General features: G+C 34.5%; 1 long non-coding RNA gene across 1 annotated transcript in view; it reads left to right on the top strand.

Moving 5' to 3' along the window:
* The window catches only part of LOC119701017, a 44,037-nt gene extending 30,684 nt beyond the window's left edge, over positions 1–13,353 (top strand). Inside the window, exon 3 of the long non-coding RNA XR_005256982.1 lies at positions 13,302–13,353. This is a non-coding gene — a long non-coding RNA (uncharacterized LOC119701017). The remainder of the gene's footprint in view (positions 1–13,301) is intronic.
* Positions 13,354–14,539: the final 1,186 nt, after the last annotated feature.

The raw sequence follows: 14,539 nt of genomic DNA, 5'->3' as shown, positions 1-14,539 counted from the left end.
GGAAAAGAGGAAGATGAAAGGCAGGTATAGTCTATTGAAAAAAATTCACATGTTTTAAAACAAAGAATGTAGAAGGACTGTCAGCCTGCCCTGATCAGCATAGACAGATAGAAATTAATTATATTTTGTTTAAGAAGCTGCCTCTGCAAACTTGGTCAATTTTAAAAAGCACATTAGAAGATTTTTCAAACTGGCTTTTCAATTACCTCAGATGGCAGGCAAAGTGCTTTGAAATGGAATTTGTTTTAAATTGGTAAATGCAACCAATTCTGACTGACATTATTTTCCTAATTCATAACATGGTGTTACTGGTCAATGTAATTCTAAGAGGTACACCAAAAGAAGCTTTCTTTTCTTTCAAAAGCCAGCAAGATGAAGGTGTCAGGGAAAAACTGCAAAATGTTATTGTTTAAGGCAGACTGGAAGTAGAAAAGACGAAAGGGCTTGCCCAAGAGGAAAACAACTTAGCTTGCAAAATTATGTATGAGCCCTTCCATACACCAGTATAGTGTGCCTGGAAAATATACCACTCTGAGGTTAGGAAATCTACCATCCTGATGTTGTTTATTGCATCTCATGGTGTGTGTGACAACCAGGTAAGTGTAAATCATCTGTCAGAACTGCTAGGCAACAGTGTCCAGTCTCGGGGATGACTGTGCAAGAAATGCTTTCATCCTTTTTTCATCGGCTGACTGGGTTGTCTTTTTAAGCTTGCCAGAAAGCTATATAGGTATCCTTCTAAAATGAAACAAAATGTTTCTCCTTCAGCCATTTCGATAATTTTTTGACTGAATTTAATTCTCAGTAGGTTCATATTCTCAAAGCTCCCTAAATGCAACAACACTGATTCCTTGAAATTCATGATATTCCTGGAGAGTGGACTCCATAGAAAAACTCATCAAATACAAGGAATCATGAAGAGAAATTTGTTCAACAAAGTTTTAAGACAACTTAAAAGTAACAGAGGAACAGATAGCAGCCAGTTTTTTTTACTTGACAGATTTTAATTTATATTTTTTAAAATATACATGGTGTAATTTGTTGCTAAGTTGTCTTGCTATCACTGCCACCTCTTCCTCAGCCAAAAGGGCAATGGTACTTTGTGGGAGGAGGAGATCTATCATATTTGTGTCATTTTTGATACATATTCTGAAAACTCTAGCTGCTAGAATAAAACATGTTATAATATAAATTTCATAAGGTTATTTCTTAAGAAGCAAAAAATTGAAACAGATCATATCAGAGTATTGCACTTAAATAAGTAGTTGCCAATATGCTGCAACTTTTCCCACTTTGATAGCAAATAGGCTGTCCACATTAAAAAAAAAGTTAAGGGTTAGGGAATACATTAAAAATGTTCAATGCTGGTCTTATGACCTAAATTAATTCTCAATTGCTTTATTAGGCAACAAAAAGCACTTCTCCAGCTGGTATTTATTAACAGAAATTTTTCTTTATTTTTAACAAGTGTGCAATTACTACATAATTGAAGGCAAGAGCACATTAAAAAAGAAAAAAAAGCCAAAACCATATATTATGTATTTTTGGTGATCGTTTGACAAACAAGATCAACAAGAACCTTGTAAGAATGCTCCTTCATTCATTCCCTGAAAAAACATCATCCACCATCCAGACTGTATGTTTACTTGTGTTGTAAAGAAAGCGGAGTCTGGGGTGATACTGCTAGTTTTGCTTTAATGTTCCATACACTTATAAATAATAACTACACATTCAAAGAAACACTATAGCAGGAAAAAAATAGAGCACCCCCAGCAACCTCAAGCTTCCAGAAATCACCAGTAAGTTTTCAAACTTTTACGAATTGCAAAATTTTATAAAGACCATGTAATGGTTTTAGGCCGATCTGTGTTATGCATATACGTGTTAAAAATTCTCACATGTTGTAAGTTTTACATAACATGTACAGTATTTATTCTGCTTGCTGTTTGCCCATTACCTCTTGGACTCCACTGGTTCTTTCTCTTTTTCTGGAGAAAGCAGTATAACTTTTGCACACTTCTCTCTTACAAGTATGCCTGTATCGAACAGTTACTCACAGTTTCCTTTCATGCGTGCTTTTACTTGGGCACTCTGTTTTGTGCTTTGCTTGCCCTTGCCCTCAGCTCCCTATAATCTGTCATACATCGCACTTTCTGACTTTCTCCCTGAAGTGGGCAACTTCATAACAGAGTTAAATGTTTGCACCAACCTCTTAATGTGTGACTACCAGTACTAAAGTACCCTTATTTAATTTCTTGAAATAATCAAACTTTAATTAATGTATTCACTTAAATTTAATATGAAAACATGGAAGAATATTGGGTGACAAAAGAATAGTGAGATTTAACAGGCCTTATTTCATGCCTTATAAATATAATTTAAGGGAAAAGCAATCATTTTTTTCCCATGTCTCTGTCTTTTAATAATGGCCTACAACATTAAATGTAGTTATATTGTCAACACTGATTTATGTCTATGAACTTAATGTTACATAGCAAAAAGTACAACTAAGGGACACACATTATGCAGTTCACTTAATCTTTAGGTATAGGCAAATCTAGATTTCGGTCTTGTCCATGATAGATAATTCCACAATGAGATAAAACAAGCCCCTTCATTTGTTGATTTTGCAACTTTTTGCAAGGTGGCAACAAATGCCAAGTGAAAATTGAAACTAGTGGTAGTTGCTCAACCTCAGTTTTTTCACAGTGCTCCAGGAGCTACAGCAGCTAGCAAGTATTTAAGTTTCAAATTTCACAAAGAAAATGTAGTGAGTGTCTAGAAAACTAGATGCAGTTTATAATGGGAGACTCATCATGACTGTCCAGACAGCAGGTGCCACCAAATATTCTAAGAAAAAAGCCCCAAGAATAATTATCAGTGAGATAGTTCATACTTATATACAGTTGTCTTTGCAGCTAACAAAGGAAATTTAAGAAATGTATCACACCGAATGTAATATAATAAATATATTTTTAATTCGACCTAGGTAGTATTTTTCCAACTAAAAATTAAAAAAATAATTACAGAAATTTAACTCACAAAAATTTAAAAACACAAAAATGTTTTAATAAACAAAGAAGGCTCATTAAAAGATTAATTCATAATACTAACTAAAAGTTCAGAGTGAAATAAATAAGGCACTTTGTGACAAGCAAATCAGGTGCAGAGTTTAATCTTTCCACATTCAAACATAATTACTTTACATTTATACAGTCAATTAAAGGGAGTTTTTGGATCTAGGGACTAGCAATCATGACTTTTCTGAAAGAACATAACTATATTCCTCTAATGTACCTGTTTTATAGTGCTTTGCAAGCACAAGGATGTGTCAGTATTCTGATAAAAACTGAAATTAGCTTTTCCTTTTTGTCCTGTTAAGATTTCAGCTGGTACTACTTCCTCTTTGGAAGACAGCAGAGCCTAATTAATAAAGAACCAGGCCAATCACAGACCAGAATCTTGATCAGTAATTTCATTTGTCTTATTACCTTCAAGTATGCAAGAGGATGAAATGCATATTTTCACTGCATTACAGTACAAGCATCAAAGATTATTAGAAATTCCAAGTGCAGTATTAGAAACAATTACGTTGTCCTGTACTTTAGATAATTGTCTAACATAAAATGACTTGGGAACTCATTTAGAAAGAAAAAGTCATCCAAATCAGGGAATTGTTTTTCAAATGTCTAAGAGGAATCCTCATCACAGTAAGGATTTCAGCCATGGTAAGATGTTTTTCTATATATTTCATCCTAATTTATGCAGTAATTAATCCAGGAAGGTCCTAAATCTCATATTATGCCGGAGGAAAAATCAGATGATCTTAATATCTCTCTCTGGCTTTCAGAATACATTATCTAATTAACAGTTATCCTGAAGCTGTGAAGAGTCTAAACACTTGTTTCCCTCAACAGCAGTTATACTAATTTCCCTTTTGAGTGCACATTTGGTTTTTCAAGTAGTTTTTATTACAAGCATAGATATCTAAAATGCAAACTAGGGTTAATCTGTCCTCATGCTTGCAAAGGATTCGTTTGAGATTGCACAAGACTAGGCAAAGCAATTGCTTCTTCTACCACAGATATAATGGCAATAGCAATTGTAGTAGCTTCTAGGTGTATTTCAGAAAAAGAAAAAGAATTTAGATGCATGAAAAAATAAATAACCTTTTCTGATGCTAACATTATCTCCTTTAAAACCGACATTATTCCAAGACATGTTTCACCTTTCCTAAATGAGTCCTCATTGTTTTCATGAAATCATTCTTGTCTTGGTAGCCTTAGACTTTAAAAGAAAGTCACACATAAGAAAGTAATGAGAGGGGTTTTTTTTTGCTTTTTATTATTTATACTCTGATCATTTTAATGACCTAATTTAGTTTCAATTTATTTCAACGTATTTTTCTGATTGCTGGGCAGCATAATATTCTCCAAAGACTAAAGCCATTTAATGGGAGAACCTGCTCCACCATGGCGGAATATCTGACTGATGTTCTCTTCTGCTTCTCATTTCTTCCTAGTTCTTCCTCTCTTTCTATTTCTTTCTATCTTTCCATTTCAATAATTTCAATAATTTCAATTTCAATGTCTTTAATGCTTTCTCTCCTCTTCTTTCTCTCTGCGTGCCCTGATTCCCTCCCTCTTTGTGTTTTCTGCAGTTTAAAAATAGGTTTTCACAGAAGCACCACAGATTCTGACTCAGCTTTGGTCCACTGCGGAGTTGTCTGGAACTGGCTATCCAGCACTGGTGGCAGCCCCTTGGCGGGAAGGAAAGGGAAAGGGAAAGGGAAAGGGAAAGGGAAAGGGAAAGGGAAAGGGAAAGGGAAAGGGAAAGGGAAAGGGAAAGGGAAAGGGAAAGGGAAAGGGAAAGGGAAAGGGAAAGGGAAAGGGAAAGGAAAGGAAAGGAAAGGAAAGGAAAGGAAAGGAAAGGAAAGGAAAGGAAAGGAAAGGAAAGGAAAGGAAAGGAAAGGAATTCCTTGGCATAAGCATCCAGACATCATTGTAGAGAAAAGGATGGTAATAGAGCAGTAGTAGAGTATAGTCCTGGTAATAGAGCAGTAGTAGAGTATAGTCCTTTCTCACTTGAGGTTCTGATGTTTTTTTAAAAAAGAAAACCAGACTTTTTTTCACTGTCTGTCAAGCAGATGAGTAATACTTGTTTGTGCAGTTCATGTTTGTGTAGTTCATGTTCAATGTAGTCATATTCATGAAGAAATGGTTCCATTCCCACCTTGTGTTGAGTATCTGTTTCTGGGAAAACAATGAACATCACAAAGCAACATCTGTTCTTTTTAGTTTTATGGGGTTTTTTATCCAGACTACACTTTAAAAAGTATGAGTTATTATGACATCAAAAATTAAAGAGAAAATCTATGTGTCTGTAAAAATCTAATACAATTGAAAAAAAAAAAAACAAACTAGTTTTCTAACAGCCATGAGAAGATATCCAGGCAGGATTTTTTCCTAGGCAAAGCAGTGCATGACAATTAACTTGCAAAATATCTTTTATCTGAAACTATGGTAGAAAGGTAAGGTATCACAGAATCAGAGAACTTCCAGGGTTGGGAGGGACCTCTGGAGACCATCTGGTCCAACACCCCTGACAAGGTGGTGTTAAACCAGGTTACAGAGAAATGCATCCAGATGAATTTTGAATGTCTCCAGAGAGGGAGACTCCACAATCTCCCTGGGTAGCCTGTTCCAGTGCTCTGCCAATCTCAGTGTAAAGTTCTTCCTCATGTTGAAGTGAAACCTTTTGTGTTTTCTTTATGACCTTTGCTCTTCTTCCTTTCACTGAGCACCTCCAAAAAGGGTCTGCCACCTTGGAACCCAACCTTGAAATTGTTTTATGCATTAATGAGACATTTTTGGTTTACAATATATTTACAGTTTGAACTCTTTATAGTGTACAAAGAAAGGCTACACATGTCTATTTCCTCCTTTAATGTTTCCTTTTTTTACCTTCAGGACCAAAGGAATGCTATCTAGTTTTTCCCATTTCACAGAGGTCAAAGGAAGGAGTGGAGGCTCCTTTAGAAATAATGACACCTCCACTGAATTCCATGGGGCTAGCTTTTTTTTTCCAGCTGTTTTCATGCAAAATGTTTACCCTCCAAATTTCATTGGTGAAAAAGGAAAGAGGTAGGATGCAAAAACAGATTCTGAAGTAATTTTCTTACTTTTCCTGCGTATAAATTATGCAAAAAAATTTATGCAGAGATATAAAAATGAGATTGAAATTGTTACTTGAAAACCTTATGTGTTCTTTCTGCATTAAATGTCTTGCTCATTTGCTCAATGTTCTTTTGGCAGTCTGATAGAAGGTACATTGCAGCCAATGAGGTGTTTTGCCACAAGTTTCAAAAGACACTTCAGAAAAGAACTTCTGGAAAACCATTAGATATGTAGTGAAAAATGTAGTGAAAATGAGGGGGAGGGTGTGTGTTTAATTCCTGTGTGTTTAATTCATAAATATAAAATTCATGTACCTAGAGAGAGAGAAAGAAACACTTGTCACCATTTTTACCAACAGCATTACACAGTTGTTTCAATGTAGAAGATTGATTTTAAAGAAGCAATAAATTAAGGCAGCCCTCATAGGTGTTCAGAACTTAATCCCTGATACAACATTGCTGAGATAAAAGTCAGACAGCATACAGAGTTGCGTCTGTGACATTTTTGGACTTCATTTTCAGTGTTAAACAAGAGTTTGTCTATCAGAATTCAACTATTGTTTGATGTAGTTTTTCTTTTTGGAAGGTTGCTTTATGAAGGTTGGGTCTGGTTCTATAATCCTTGTGTGTAATAACAGGGCCTGGCTGCTGAAGGACAAGGAGCAAGAAAAGGTTGCAGTGCACAACTGATGTCTGTATCTTATGGTGTTTCTAAACAGATATAAATCATACACTGAAGTGTCACCAAATGAGTAACTCACATGCTTTTCATATCCAGTCAAACTTTAAGAGAATGAAATATGTTTGCTAGTATCAACTTGCCCCAGTAGACAGTAATCCACATCACAAGAAGCACTTAATTGAGCCCATTTGGCAGTTGCTGCTCAGCAGGGGCCTTGTAATGAAATAACATGTAATAACATACCTCTCATCCCTAGAGAGAGTGTCCCTGCAGGTCAAGGTTGAGGTCATTTCAAGGGCAAGGTCAGGTAGCTAATGTTGTAGCTGCTATTGCCATGTCAAATTACATCTCTTTTTTTCTTTTTTTTTTAATGGACAAAATTCATTTTATAGACTTTATTCTAGGTTTAACTCTGTTAAACTGTTAAACATGTGTTTGTTATGTCTCCCAGCAAAATCTCTGTCATAGTAGAGCATATTATCACTCAAAGTTAATACTTCATGCAAGTTATTTACTAAACTTATCTTAATGAATGAGTCTATTATATTTAGTAAATTTCTACACAAAATACTTCTCCAGTTAGCAAAGAGCATTGTTACAAACAAAGACAACAGAGTGTGTAGATGATGCTAAATACCTTACCAGAATTGTTGAGTAACTTGAGGATATACAAAGAAAAGACAATGAAAGAAAATGAACCTTACACTCCCATTCTATGATACTATTGTACAACAATAAAATATTGTCATATGACTATAATTAGGGATGTAAAAAGGTTTTATTATTGGTTTTAATGAAATAAAATTGAAATATATCAACAAATGATCAACAATTGATAGTTAAAGAAGGACAATATCATTATTTCTATTCAATAAACCTTTTCTTAAAATCAGAGTTTAGAGTAAAGATTTCAATTCATGATCTCTTACTGAGCTACTTGGCAAAGCTATGCCTTGATTACTTGACTTGTGGGCTAGGGTAGGCAAGGAAAGTGTAGCTTTTGGTTTAATAATTTTCTTGATAGGTAGGTAAAGAATTAAAATTGTCATCTCAACTTCTGAACTTTTTTTTTCTTGTTTAATCCAATAATATTATAATGTAGAGCCTGTACACATTTCCAGAGACCTTGATCAAGAAGTCTGGCCTTTTCCCAGATTACTCTTAAGCACAAGGAAAGAGTAAGGCTACCTTCTGGGCCTTGTGTTGTGTGTTACTGACTGATCAAAACTACCAGATTACATTATAGAAATATGGAAATACCTAAGATTTCCTACTGTTCTTCATTTTGAGATGGTGTAATAGAGACCTTAACACCTCACCTACATGGACTTGATTTTCTGATGGAGTCCTTATCTTTCCAATGTGTACTGACAGGAAAGTAACTAAAGTCAGGCAGCCTTCAATTTTTCAGAATGCTCTTTCTTTTTCTCTTCATTGTCTGTAGAGAGCTTTGGCAGCTACACAAGGTGGTCTGGATTGTCTGCTGCTCTGAAAATGGGCTTCTAAATTAGTTGTGAGGATATGCCTCAAGGAGGATATTTCCAGTAAGCGGACTGCCTTCTACCCTTACTTTCCAGGCATAACACTGTAGTTCTAACAGATATCCCAAAATTAATTACTTATTTTAACGCATAGCAGGGAGCTGATTTTATTAACCTCTAAACGAACTCAGGCAGTGCAGCCAGAAGCCTTGAATCCTTCATCAGATTGCCTTGTTTGTTTGCAAAGCAAGCATCTGCACTCTGCTTCTCTGTCAGCAAAGATTTCAGAAATAAATTATTTTATGGTAAATGCAAGGAACAGTATATGTGTACACCAGCTGAATGAATGTGACAAGATTTTGGTGAGCAACAATGATAGTTCACTCAAGGAGAACTGCTCAAGGAAACTACACAAAGGAGGACCAGCAGTTATTTTCAGAAGGTAAAAACTATTGCTAGAAAGAAAAAAATAGATCCAAGCTTTGGTTTTGGGTTTTTTTTTTGGCAAGATAAAATAACTTAGCAAGGAGTTGTCCCTTTTTTCAGAATGTAGTAAAAATGCAAATGGTTCAGATTATATTGTACATGATTTAGAAGAGCAGATCTAAATAAAAAGATGTCTTTAGAGAGAAATGAATTTAATAATTTAGTGCATCTGAACAAAAATGAAAAAGAGAAAAAATATGTACTGGACTTTCAATAAGACACCTGGATGACATCAAATATTTTCTTGTGCTATTAACAATCAAGATGGATGCAAAGGGAAACAGTAGTTTTCAAAGGCATTTAGGAAAACCAATCTCTAAAAAAATACCATCTCCCACCCCCAACAGACATTTTGAAAATATAGTTTCTTCTTCACCATTTGGGTTGCAGAACAGTGTCAATTTAAGTGGCCAGCAAGGTTAGGGTTAATAGGAGAGAACATCACTGTTCCCTCCATCTGAGTAAAAATGGGTAACCATAGCCTAATTCTACCTTAGGATATAACTCTGGTTACATCTCAATTTATAGAAATAATTAGATCAAATTAGATCATGGAAAGTTTAATTAACCAGGCATAGTTTTGAATTAAAGTCCATTTTCTATGGAAATTGGAAAAGGCCTAAGTAATTCAGTATTCATTATATCATGATTTAGCATCAAGCATCATGGGGGACTGTAAGTCAGAGTATATGAAAAAAGCAAAGAAGATGTCAACTCTTCTTGATTTTGGACAGTATTTGGATGTCTTGCCTCCTAGGAGAAAATAAACAGGCTTTCAATGTTCAAGAGAGTTTAGCAGGCTAGCTTTGAACAAGAAAAAAGTTCATTTGGGCCATTAACTAGACTCAAAATTTCATGTAATTGTTCTTGACATGCCTCCACAATAAAAAATGTTAAATGTAATTCTTGCTTTTATATATTTTTGAAATATGCACATAATATACTACTAATGTGAAAGAGACCATTATGAAATATTTCACCCAGTGCAACAGTGTCTAATTATAATTAATTCTATTAACATTCATTATGACAAATTAATTTGTATTAATGTGGATGTAATCTCATGATTTGATCAGAATTTGGAACTAATTAGTTTCTACCTAGTATAAAGAGTTATGTATTAATCAAAGAACCTCCTTTGCTTTTGAGGTACTCTTGAACATAATTTACCCCCCTTGGTATTATAGTTTCTGTCAACTAGCAAAACTATTGTCTGTAATACACTTCCTGATCCAGCACTACCTCAATGATGCAAGTTCCAGTACTTTGTAAGGCTCTGGGCTCCCTTACTACTGAGTCTGAGTAGACTTTTCACACAGGAATCCATTCAATATTAGTAACAAGGATAATTTATTTTTTTAATCTTTACCAAAATCCTTTTTTTGTTCAGCCAGAAAACCTGAGGATGTTATCTATATATATATTTAAAATCTCTAGGTGTGGTGTTTACATCAAAGATTTTTCATTGATCGACATGTGTTTAGAAGAACTGATTTTAATGGAAACATATACATTAGAGATGTTAAGGATGAGGTTTTGTAATGTGTTTATGAAAACATGTTGAAAGGGATGAGGGACAGACTTTACCACTTTGGCTTTTGTTCAGCAGTGCTCTAGGAATCAAAGAGTTTCATTGAAATCAATAGCACCTATTACAGATGAAGGCACGACTCACCATGAGTAAGGGTCTGGCTACTAGGAAAGTAATATTGAGATTGCTTTCATTTTAATGACTGAGAAACTCTAAAACATCCATCCATGCTTTTGGGTGAAATGAGTAATGTCCACTAAAGTTACAAGATTTATGAGGGATGTCCAATTCAATTTCACTACAGAAAAAAAAAATTAAAAATTGGTTCCCTGACTTTAAAATGAAAACCATATGCAAGAAACAGTATTTTTATAAATTGGTGCAGGTACTGAGAAAAAAAAATCTTTAAATAAGAATTGTCATTTATTATTTGTCCATCGTATTTATAGAATTAGTTAGCAGAATCTGCCTTCCTGATACTTGCTGGGGACTGGATTAAGAAAGTTCTAGTAAATATTTCATAAATGGAGCAGCTTTTTTGATCCTTCAGACATATAAGTGACCTTAGACAATTGTGCTAAAAATGCTCTAATTCAAGTCCCGTATCAGCCTCTCCATATCCAGAAGGAGATACCAGCTTCTTTCCCAGGACAAATCCTGGTGTTCAGCTAATACCTGAGAGATAACACACTGAAAACCTCTATTGCATAATTGCTGGATTGACCACGATATGACATTGTTCTCATGGCTTCTGGTGTCTGATGAGCGAAAAGCTCTTCCCAAATTTCTGACTGTTTTAAAATTAATTTAAAGCTGTATGTTCCCATTTCCACCCTAAATTGGGCAATCTGATGTATAGTCAACCCAAAATGTACATCTACAGTTGAGTTGAAAATGCATCTCTTTACTTCCTAGAATATTGAAGTTTGAAAGTACAATTCAGGTGGCACATCCAAGCAAAAACAACTGAAAAGCTTATAACAATCAGCCATATAATGGATAATAGATATGCTAGATCTATACCACAAGTAGTGGTAAAAATATTTAACTAATAAATTATTCTGTAAAGCTTTTATCCACCTTTTCCTACTTAAAAATTAAAAAATAAAAGAGGTACAAGAATCTGCTTTGTATGAAATTATGCTTTTTTCATAACAAAAAATTCTGAATGCTTTTTCTGGTTGCATGTTTTCAGAGCTCACAGAAGAGTGGAATAATTTTCTAATACATATAGATTTTTCTTTTTTTCAGCATAGGATAATGTATTTACAACGATCTAATAATACTGTCCCAAATTTCAATGATAAACATAAAAAACCGGAACATACATTAACATTAACCCTGACTAGGATAAATTTTTCAACTGCACTTGGCATATTTAAATTTCCTCTTCCATTTAGAATAAATGCATCTTGGAATTTTTATTCTAGTGTCTGCTATTTTTTGATTATATAAATTTCTGTTCTTTACTGTTCCAACAAATTGTCCCCCCAACAAATGGATTGATGAGTTTAACCCAATACCACTTTCACTTTTGTCATTCACTTCTTAGTCACTTATCAAAATATTTTGAAGTTCATACCAGCCAATCATCAAGTCAAAGAGATTTCCCACAATGTGATTTGAAGCTACCTCTAAACTGTCAAGATAGGCACTTATCTTAAACTTGAAGTGTCCCTCATAGTTGCCTGGCAATATGACCTGAAAGAAAGATTTTGTTAACTTTTGTTAACAAAAAGACATTCTGGTATATTTTGCATGTCTTGAAAGAGCTATTTAGTACAAGGACACAAATTTTTGGATAAGTTGGAATAGAAAAATTTGACAAAGGTTTCTGTACTGCATTGTCTAAAATTGATAGGTCTTTGGAGTTCAAATAGAGGCCCAGTGCAAGGCCATGTTTTAGAATGGCATTTAACAGATTCTTGAAATACCTGGTAGGTTGTGTATGAGTTTAAATCTCAGCCATTCCCAGGAAGTTTCAGCACATCTGCATTTTTTATCTCAATGGATACAACTGCAGTTATGACCACAGACACACATCTTAGCAGAAAGGCCTTGCTAAATACCATAGTAGCAAAAGAAAGCATGTGCATGGTCCCTTGGAAATTTTGCATCTATCTAATCATGCACAGATTATGATATGCACTAAAAGGTAGAAACAATCTAGAAACTTTTCATTCACTGAATGAAACACTTTTTATTTACATGACATATATGAAATTAGACAAGTGTCCAAGGCTTAACTTCACAGAATTTAAATGCATGAATTGTAACCCACAGAAAGCAAAATGTAATTCTTACATCCTGGATTTTACTCTTAAAATTGAAGAATTAATTTCAGAAACACCTGAGGGATCTAGGGAGAGAATTTCTGTTATAGTTCAGTGGGATTTGTGTCCATAATGTCTTTAGCCTCACTTAAAATCTCAGTCAAAGATTAATCTCAGAATGAAATGTATCTTTTGCAAATGTATCTGGACAGGTCAAGACCTCTGCTGGAATGGAAGTTGAGCTCCCTTGTATGTCAGGCTTAGACCTGTCTGTATAGAAGTAGGCAAAATATGTGCAAGATGCTAAACTACAACATAGCACTCATTAATTAAAGAACCTACAACAACAATTCTTCATAGACTGAAAAACAGAAGTAATTTCATTGTAAGTGTTTGGGGACATTTTTATATGTTGTAGTCTACCTCCATCAATACAATAGAGACCTAAGTAATTGTAATTTTTATTTGATTTTCCTGTTTTTTTTAATTAGAATTAAGATACTATAAAAACTCAGAGCTGAATTTTGAAATTCAGGAAACTACTTCACACAGTGATTGCCCTCTACTTTAATGTTCAGTGCCATTAAGAGTGGATTAGACAGTGCTGCCAGTCTGAGCTGTTTTAAATAAATGGAAAATCATTAACAGTAATCTTTTGAATCTTTGTGCACAGGGCAGCAACTGCTGGAAGGAAACAAGACCAGAAGAGGACCTGTAGAGATCTGGGTAAGCAGACACTGCTAGATTAATGACTGGCATTGTCAGAACTGAGTGATGGGGAGCTGCAGCGGCTTCATAGGCTCACCCCTACTAGTGGGTGTTGCCATGGGTACCAGCTCAGAGGTGTCACATTAAAAAAAAAGGGAGAAAAGGGAGAGACGGATGAGCAGCAAAAGGGAATAAAGAATACACACACCATAACAATATAAAGAGACATTCTATGTACACAATAAAAATGGAACATGTTATGATACAGTAAAATGGGAAAAAAAAGGAAAAACCAAAAATGGTTGAATTCTCAATATAACCCTCTGAATAGCATGACCTAATTTATATATCTATGATTGCACATTTTTATTTATTGTTTTAAGTCCAGGAAATGATAAAAAAGACTCTTATTAATCACACATTGTCTGACCACAGAAAAGAGTTATTTGCGGCACGCAATCACTATTCATAAATTTATTGTTATTTAGGGCCACGTGTAGTCTATAAAAATAAACTTAATAAATTATTGTCATTTAAAATCACAATTAAGTCCCAATTCAGCAAGTGACATCAACATCCCTAACCATCCCCAGAATGAGCAGTCGTCCTTTAAATTAGATGGACTGTTTAAATAGTTGGTGATTTGTGTCTTATCAAAAGTAATCTTCTGAGGTAGCACAGGAGCTGTTTTTAATAACCTCGCCAGGGGGTGAATACCAACCATGAGGCATGAAACACCTTTGGCTAAAAGAAATGGTCACAAGATAGAGAAGAAAAGGGGAAAAAAAACCCAGTAAAATCTCCCACACAAACAAACAACCCCTCACTCTCGAGGCACTTTGAGCAAGTGTTTCCCAAAGGGCAGATACTGTTTTTGTCACTTTACTTGTTTGACTTGTATTTCAGTCACATAGATATAAATGAAGCCTTTATTCTTTCATATCTGTTGAAAGTTTGCATTTTGTCCATGTTCAGTGAAATAATTGTGGTGGTTTTTTGTATCAGGAAGTTTCAGTACGTGACAAACTTCGTTTACAGCTGCTGAGAAATAAACCAATATGAATGAGTACATTAAGTACAGAATATATTGAATATATTAATGCTATGATTATTAATTTGCATAATACAATATATGTAAAGTTGTATGAATTCTGTTTTGACTAACTCCTGTAGGATTAAAATTTAATTAACCAAAAAAAAATG

Source organism: Motacilla alba, chromosome 5 (assembly GCF_015832195.1).
Source record: "Motacilla alba alba isolate MOTALB_02 chromosome 5, Motacilla_alba_V1.0_pri, whole genome shotgun sequence".
NCBI lineage: Eukaryota > Metazoa > Chordata > Aves > Passeriformes > Motacillidae > Motacilla > Motacilla alba.
The sequence above is the reverse complement of the archived record's forward strand: the minus strand, read 5'-3'. Positions and strand labels throughout refer to the sequence as shown.